The sequence below is a fragment of the Narcine bancroftii genome, chromosome 9 (genome assembly GCF_036971445.1).
Source record: "Narcine bancroftii isolate sNarBan1 chromosome 9, sNarBan1.hap1, whole genome shotgun sequence".
NCBI classification, from domain to species: domain Eukaryota; kingdom Metazoa; phylum Chordata; class Chondrichthyes; order Torpediniformes; family Narcinidae; genus Narcine; species Narcine bancroftii.
The window spans coordinates 123,040,968-123,049,629 of record NC_091477.1 but is presented as its reverse complement, the minus strand read 5'-3'; positions in this window follow the sequence as shown (position 1 = coordinate 123,049,629).

Genomic DNA, 8,662 nt, shown 5'->3' with positions numbered 1-8,662 from the left:
AGGGGGGGATAGATGGTGGGGAGGGGGGGATAGATGGTGGGGAGGGGGGGATAGATGGTGGGGAGGGGGGGATAGATGGTGGGGAGGGGGGGATAGATGGTGGGGAGGGGGGGATAGATGGTGGGGAGGGGGGGATAGATGGTGGGGAGGGGGGGATAGATGGTGGGGAGGGGGGGATAGATGGTGGGGAGGGGGGGATAGATGGTGGGGAGGGGGGGGATAGATGGTGGGGAGGGGGGGATAGATGGTGGGGAGGGGGGGGATAGATGGTGGGGAGGGGGGGATAGATGGTGGGGAGGGGGGGATAGATGGTGGGGAGGGGGGGATAGATGGTGGGGAGGGGGGGATAGATGGTGGGGAGGGGGGGATAGATGGTGGGGAGGGGGGGATAGATGGTGGGGAGGGGGGGATAGATGGTGGGGAGGGGGGGATAGATGGTGGGGAGGGGGGGATAGATGGTGGGGAGGGGGGGATAGATGGTGGGGAGGGGGGGATAGATGGTGGGGAGGGGGGGATAGATGGTGGGGAGGGGGGGATAGATGGTGGGGAGGGGGGGATAGATGGTGGGGAGGGGGGGATAGATGGTGGGGAGGGGGGGATAGATGGTGGGGAGGGGGGGATAGATGGTGGGGAGGGGGGGATAGATGGTGGGGAGGGGGGGATAGATGGTGGGGAGGGGGGGATAGATGGTGGGGAGGGGGGGATAGATGGTGGGGAGGGGGGGATAGATGGTGGGGAGGGGGGGATAGATGGTGGGGAGGGGGGGATAGATGGTGGGGAGGGGGGGATAGATGGTGGGGAGGGGGGGATAGATGGTGGGGAGGGGGGGATAGATGGTGGGGAGGGGGGGATAGATGGTGGGGAGGGGGGGATAGATGGTGGGGAGGGGGGGATAGATGGTGGGGAGGGGGGGATAGATGGTGGGGAGGGGGGGATAGATGGTGGGGAGGGGGGGATAGATGGTGGGGAGGGGGGGATAGATGGTGGGGAGGGGGGGATAGATGGTGGGGAGGGGGGGATAGATGGTGGGGAGGGGGGGATAGATGGTGGGGAGGGGGGGATAGATGGTGGGGAGGGGGGGATAGATGGTGGGGAGGGGGGGATAGATGGTGGGGAGGGGGGGATAGATGGTGGGGAGGGGGGGATAGATGGTGGGGAGGGGGGGATAGATGGTGGGGAGGGGGGGATAGATGGTGGGGAGGGGGGGATAGATGGTGGGGAGGGGGGGATAGATGGTGGGGAGGGGGGGATAGATGGTGGGGAGGGGGGGATAGATGGTGGGGAGGGGGGGATAGATGGTGGGGAGGGGGGGATAGATGGTGGGGAGGGGGGGATAGATGGTGGGGAGGGGGGGATAGATGGTGGGGAGGGGGGGATAGATGGTGGGGAGGGGGGGATAGATGGTGGGGAGGGGGGGATAGATGGTGGGGAGGGGGGGATAGATGGTGGGGAGGGGGGGATAGATGGTGGGGAGGGGGGGATAGATGGTGGGGAGGGGGGGATAGATGGTGGGGAGGGGGGGATAGATGGTGGGGAGGGGGGGATAGATGGTGGGGAGGGGGGGATAGATGGTGGGGAGGGGGGGATAGATGGTGGGGAGGGGGGGATAGATGGTGGGGAGGGGGGGATAGATGGTGGGGAGGGGGGGATAGATGGTGGGGAGGGGGGGATAGATGGTGGGGAGGGGGGGATAGATGGTGGGGAGGGGGGGATAGATGGTGGGGAGGGGGGGATAGATGGTGGGGAGGGGGGGATAGATGGTGGGGAGGGGGGGATAGATGGTGGGGAGGGGGGGATAGATGGTGGGGAGGGGGGGATAGATGGTGGGGAGGGGGGGATAGATGGTGGGGAGGGGGGGATAGATGGTGGGGAGGGGGGGATAGATGGTGGGGAGGGGGGGATAGATGGTGGGGAGGGGGGGATAGATGGTGGGGAGGGGGGGATAGATGGTGGGGAGGGGGGGATAGATGGTGGGGAGGGGGGGATAGATGGTGGGGAGGGGGGGATAGATGGTGGGGAGGGGGGGATAGATGGTGGGGAGGGGGGGATAGATGGTGGGGAGGGGGGGATAGATGGTGGGGAGGGGGGGATAGATGGTGGGGAGGGGGGGATAGATGGTGGGGAGGGGGGGATAGATGGTGGGGAGGGGGGGATAGATGGTGGGGAGGGGGGGATAGATGGTGGGGAGGGGGGGATAGATGGTGGGGAGGGGGGGATAGATGGTGGGGAGGGGGGGATAGATGGTGGGGAGGGGGGGATAGATGGTGGGGAGGGGGGGATAGATGGTGGGGAGGGGGGGATAGATGGTGGGGAGGGGGGGATAGATGGTGGGGAGGGGGGGATAGATGGTGGGGAGGGGGGGATAGATGGTGGGGAGGGGGGGATAGATGGTGGGGAGGGGGGGATAGATGGTGGGGTGGGGGGATAGATGGTGGGGAGGGGGGGATAGATGGTGGGGAGGGGGGGATAGATGGTGGGGAGGGGGGGGATAGATGGTGGGGAGGGGGGGGATAGATGGTGGGGAGGGGGGGATAGATGGTGGGGAGGGGGGGATAGATGGTGGGGAGGGGGGGATAGATGGTGGGGAGGGGGGGATAGATGGTGGGGAGGGGGGGATAGATGGTGGGGAGGGGGGGATAGATGGTGGGGAGGGGGGGATAGATGGTGGGGAGGGGGGGATAGATGGTGGGGAGGGGGGGATAGTGGTGGGGAGGGGGGGATAGATGGTGGGGAGGGGGGATAGATGGTGGGGAGGGGGGGATAGATGGTGGGGAGGGGGGGGATAGATGGTGGGGAGGGGGGGATAGATGGTGGGGAGGGGGGGATAGATGGTGGGGAGGGGGGGATAGATGGTGGGGAGGGGGGGGATAGATGGTGGGGAGGGGGGGATAGATGGTGGGGAGGGGGGGATAGATGGTGGGGAGGGGGGATAGATGGTGGGGAGGGGGGGATAGATGGTGGGGAGGGGGGGATAGATGGTGGGGAGGGGGGGATAGATGGTGGGGAGGGGGGGATAGATGGTGGGGAGGGGGGGATAGATGGTGGGGAGGGGGGGATTAAGGAGAAGTCAATGTTAATGCCATCTGGTTGGAGGGGCCCAGACAGAAGATGGTGTAGGTCCTCATTTGCGGGTTGTCTCAGTCTGGCCGTGCGTGAAACCATGGACAGACATGGTGGTGTCTGCCTGGGCTTGGCCCATTTTCCAGTGTTTCTGTCCACACGCCACGAAACCTTTCCTACCCCTGCCAACTATATTGTCATCCAAATAGTTAATACAAATAGAAACCAAGTGGAAGCAGTACTGACCACACCCCACCCAATGCTCCATCCACCCCATTGTTCCCCCAACCACAACCACTGGACCATCCACTCCACCATTCCCCCACCCCACTCACCAGTCTGTTCCCCCCACCATTCCCTCCACTGCACCCACTGGTCCATCCACCCCACCATTTCCCCCACCCCACCCACTAGTCAGTCCATCCCACCGTTCTCCCCATTGGTCCATCAACCATTCCCCCCACCCCACCCCACCCACCCCACCGGTCCATCCACCCCACTGTTTCCCCCACCTCTTTCACTGGACCATGAACCCTACTGTTCCCCCCCACCCCTCCCACTGGTCATCTCTGTTGACAATTTAACCCTTCAGCCCCTTCCATGAGCTCCCCCCCTCCCCACAACATGCTGCAAGGGGTAGGGTGGGGTGTCCAGCAGTAGTTTGGGCTGCTGTGAAGAGCAGGAGCAAGGACCAGAGAATTGGAGACCCTGGCTCGAGCAGAAATACAGGTGATCTCTGACACCAGAAAGGCCACAGGCACCAGGCGAAGGAAGGGGTATGGGATGGGCTACCCCTTGACTGGGGCCCAGTCAAACCCGAGTACTCTCACTGAATGAGATGCCCACAGAAACAGCAACTCACATTTTCCAATGAAGGAGATCAAACAGCAAAATGCCCAGAGTTTTAAAAATTAGCCCCGGTGATGAAGATTTTTGAGCACTGACTACAGCTTTCGAGAATCAGAAATGCTTCATTCACCAGCAATCACAGAATGGAATCCGCTAGTCAGCCTTCTCAGTGGGGGCCTGAAGCAGAGGAAGCCGTGAGTGCAACACCGCTCGGTAACAGCCAAGTACAGTCACACTGAAGGAGGCCAAGCCACACTGTAGGAACCCAGCCAAGGCCAAGGGCTCATGAGCACAGAAATCTGCAGTGGTGAGGGAGTGCCACACAGTCAGAGGCATCTCCACAGCACCAAGGGCCCCGCTGCCACTTTGAACACAGATGGAGGATTCCACGGACGAGTTATCCTGGGGTCAGGTAGGTGCGCACCTCGCCGCGAAACTGTCTACAGACACGACACGTTCCCACATCGCCACATAACATGGGTGGAAGTAGAGGATGGGGTCAGTACGGGCGGATTAGGGGGGGGTAGGGGTCAGTACGGGCGGATTAGGGGGGGTGGGGGTCAGTACGGGCGGATTAGGGGGGGTGGGGGTCAGTACGGGCGGATTAGGGGGGGTGGGGGTCAGTACGGGCGGATTAAGGGGGGTGGGGGTCAGTACGGGCAGGTGTAGGGGATGGGGTCAGTACGGGCGGGTGTAGGGGGTCGGAGTCGGTACAGGTGAGTCCAGGGGTGGGGGTCAGGTGGGTTGTCTCCATACGGAATGGTTCCAGTGGAGTGAGTGACGAAGAGGGGATGGTGGGGAGTTGAAGTGCTGCTTGCTTATCTACCTGCCAGCAGTGCAAGGATGTGGTTTACCTCAGACTGGGTGAGGTCAGAGAGAAGACAGAAACACTCTGCAAGTGGTGGACAGACTGAGTCTGTTCAAGAGGGGATGGTGACCAGCTTCTCGTCCACAATGCTGCCTTCATTGAGGGACTGATGTCTCACCCAAGAAAGGAGACTCCCTGCCACTCTGGAGGCACGACGATCACTCAGGACCTTGACTCTCGACCTAAAACCACAGGAGCTCACTGTTCAGTCCCAGAAACCACTGCCTGGCCAGTCTCCATCCTGTCGTGCTCCCCGCTGTGTGGAACCACGAGCAGGTCTCCATCCTGTCGTGCTCCCCGCTGTGTGGAACCACGAGCAGGTCTCCGGGAGATACGGAATTCTGCGCAGGGTGAAGGATGGACAGAGACATGCTAAGAGTTTGGATTTCGGGATGAATTGGCCATCCCTTTGTGCCCTATCGTCTTCTTTCTTCTCCCTCTCTCCCCCATCATGCCCCACTCTCTCTGCTTCCCTGTCCCCTCTCTCTGCTTCCCTGTCCCCTCTCTCTGCTTCCCTGTCCCCTCTCTCTGCTTCCCTGTCCCCTCTCTCTGCTTCCCTGTCCCCTCTCTCTGCTTCCCTGTCCCCTCTCTCTGCTTCCCTGTCCCCTCTCTCTGCTTCCCTGTCCCCTCTCTCTGCTTCCCTGTCCCTCTCTCTGCTTCCCTGTCCCCTCTCTCTGCTTCCCTGTCCCCTCTCTCTGCTTCCCTGTCCCCTCTCTCTGCTTCCCTGTCCCCTCTCTCTGCTTCCCTGTCCCCTCTCTCTGCTTCCCTGTCCCCTCTCTCTGCTTCCCTGTCCCCTCTCTCTGCTTCCCTGTCCCCTCTCTCTGCTTCCCTGTCCCCTCTCTCTGCTTCCCTGTCCCCTCTCTCTGCTTCCCTGTCCCCTCTCTCTGCTTCCCTGTCCCCTCTCTCTGCTTCCCTGTCCCCTCTCTCTGCTTCCCTGTCCCCTCTCTCTGCTTCCCTGTCCCCTCTCTCTGCTTCCCTGTCCCCTCTCTCTGCTTCCCTGTCCCCTCTCTCTGCTTCCCTGTCCCCTCTCTCTGCTTCCCTGTCCCCTCTCTCTGCTTCCCTGTCCCCTCTCTCTGCTTCCCTGTCCCCTCTCTCTGCTTCCCTGTCCCCTCTCTCTGCTTCCCTGTCCCCTCTCTCTGCTTCCCTGTCCCCTCTCTCTGCTTCCCTGTCCCCTCTCTCTGCTTCCCTGTCCCCTCTCTCTGCTTCCCTGTCCCTCTCTCTGCTTCCCTGTCCCCTCTCTCTGCTTCCCTGTCCCCTCTCTCTGCTTCCCTGTCCCCTCTCTCTATCCTTCTCTTTGCCTCTGGGGTGGTGGAGGCTTCATTACAGGATATGAACATTGTGTGGTGGGCAGATTTTGGGTAGAGGGAGTGAGATGGTGTGGGGTCAAGGTGAGAGGTGACATTACAGTTTCAGAACAGGGGGAAGAAGCCTCCCCTGTGGATCAAGTCATGGAGACAGAAAAGACCATTCATGCTGTCAGTGTTCTCCAGCTCGTACAACTCCCTCAAGTCTCTGTGTTCTGCAACAGTCCCCAGGGCCCTACCGTTCACCATGCAAGTCCTGCCCTGCTTTAACCTCCCAACGTGTGACCTCTGCCCTCGCTCAGCCCATTTTCCCATTAGTTCTCTCTGTTTCAGAAGCTCTGCATCGAAAACTGCTTTCACTTGTACAAGGACCACAAACCACCCCCTCCCAACACCCTGTTACAAAGTATAAGCACAAATTCGCTCCTTCCTGGACCCTTTAAAAACATTTAGATTAAGACTCCAGAAAAGATGTTTACAGAAGGTAAACGTTTACAGAAGCCACATTTGTGAGTCGCTACATTTGATGAGGAGGGGGAGGCAGGCGGTGACTTGAGCTGAATAAACCTGGCCTCCACAAACTCCCTCGGATTGATAGAAATCACCAGGGGGCAGGTTGCCGATATCAGCAAGAGGAGAAAATAGTTTTCAAACTTCTGCCTGACGAGAGATTCATACTCGATGCTCAAATGCCAAATGCAGGTTCTTTTTATTGGGAGGTTAGTCAGAGAAGATGTGACCTCAAAATGAACACCAACAAAAATGCCTTGCCACCAGTAGTGAACGTTGCATCGATGACAGAAGCCCAAACATGTGCCAGAAGAATGGAGGAATGCAGGAGCCCTCTCGAGGAGAAGGGAACGCCAAAACCTAGATCTAAATTAATGCAAATCTGGAAGGAATGGACAAATAGGATCCTCTGATCCCCCACTACTCAGGTTCCATTCGATGCTCGAGTTTGGCAAACACCAGTAAGAGGGAGCCTTTTTGTTTGAAGTTGTGAACCCTCAGAAGACAGGCAAGAGGAAAAGTGATGAGTGATTTTTAGGTGAAGTTTATTTGTGACGAGGAGCTCGAGCTTGGTGTGCTACCCTTTGTAGACATCATCGATGGCCTTGCAGACATCAGACTTGTGAGGAGGCAGACAGGAGGTGCAGGTTCAGGCTGGAAAAGGCCCTCCCTTCTACTCGTGTCTCAGCATGCCAAGTACAAGTGTGTCCTAGCTCCAAGCACCAGAGAGGATAAGAGTGATCAACTCAGGGAGCTTGTCCCACACTGGTTTACAAATTTCCTCAACATTCATATGGAGAGAGGTCAAAGAGGTCCTACTCATGGGAGAAATGTCCTTCTGGTTGGATTAGGAGGATGAATATTTACGGAGTCCAGCACTCAAGGCACAAGGAGGTCAAGCCCAGCACCAGGGACCAACATTTGTTCAGGACCCTGAACATGTTGAGAGCGATGTGCAGCTGGTCAGAGCTCACAACTCAATCCATGGTTTATTCTGCTACCAGAAGGGATGAGGACCGGGGCCCGACACAAGGCCTGGTCACGAAGCTGGGCTTGGTACCTGCAGTGTCCACCTCACATCTCCTGATGTCCACTCCTGCTCTCTTCACCATACACTCAAGGTTGCTGAGGACTGCACGGCAAGGAGAACCCAGCCAGGCTCCTGGCCTGGCCAGGGTCCAAACCACCTCAGAGAGACCCTCCACATAGGGGGTCCAACATCCCCCCCACCCGTTAAATGAAGACAATCCAGCCCTACTCCAAGGAATGGAGTTTTCAGGTTCATAACCCTGTGGACAACCCCCCCCCCCCTTGCCAGGGTCTGTGAGGACCCAACGTCCCCACCAAATGTTAGGCTCCATGCCTCCATGGTCAGGACATGATTCCAACTCTGATAATCACCTGCCCCTGTAACTCTTCTGCACAGGAGGCATCAGTCCAAGCAATCTCACCATCGTTGCTCCCTCAAACTCCTCCCATCAGTCCCTTCCTTCTCCAAACACTCAGCAACCTTCCCTTAAATCTGGTCGCTTTTCCCCAACCCTTCCCATACTCTCAGCACTGCCTGCGATACACCAGCTTCCTCCTGAGGCACGAGTAGAAGGGAGGGCCTTTTCCGGCTGAACCTGCACCTCCTGTCTGCCTCCTCACAAGTCTGATGTCTGCAAGGCCATCGATGATGTCTACAAAGGGTAGCACACAAAGATCGAGCTCATCCCAAATAAACTTCACCTAAAAATCACTCATCGCTCGCTTTTCCTCTTGCCTGGTCTTCTGGGTCTCTTCGATATCGAAGCCTTCTGCTCCACACCAGGAACCCTCTTCAGCCTCCTTGCCCGGATAGCACACAAAACAAAGCTTTGCACTGTATCTTGGTGCACGTGATAATGAACAATTCAATTCTCCCTTCCATGCCGATTGTTCCTGCCACACCTCTCACCAGCCATGCTCTACTTTGTTCCCCAAGAAGTTCCCAATGCCAGTTCTAACTCTCCACAGACAGACCCCAGGGTCTGGTTAAATCCGTCAGAACTGTTCACGTGTGGCATTATCTTTAGTCTGCACTTACTCA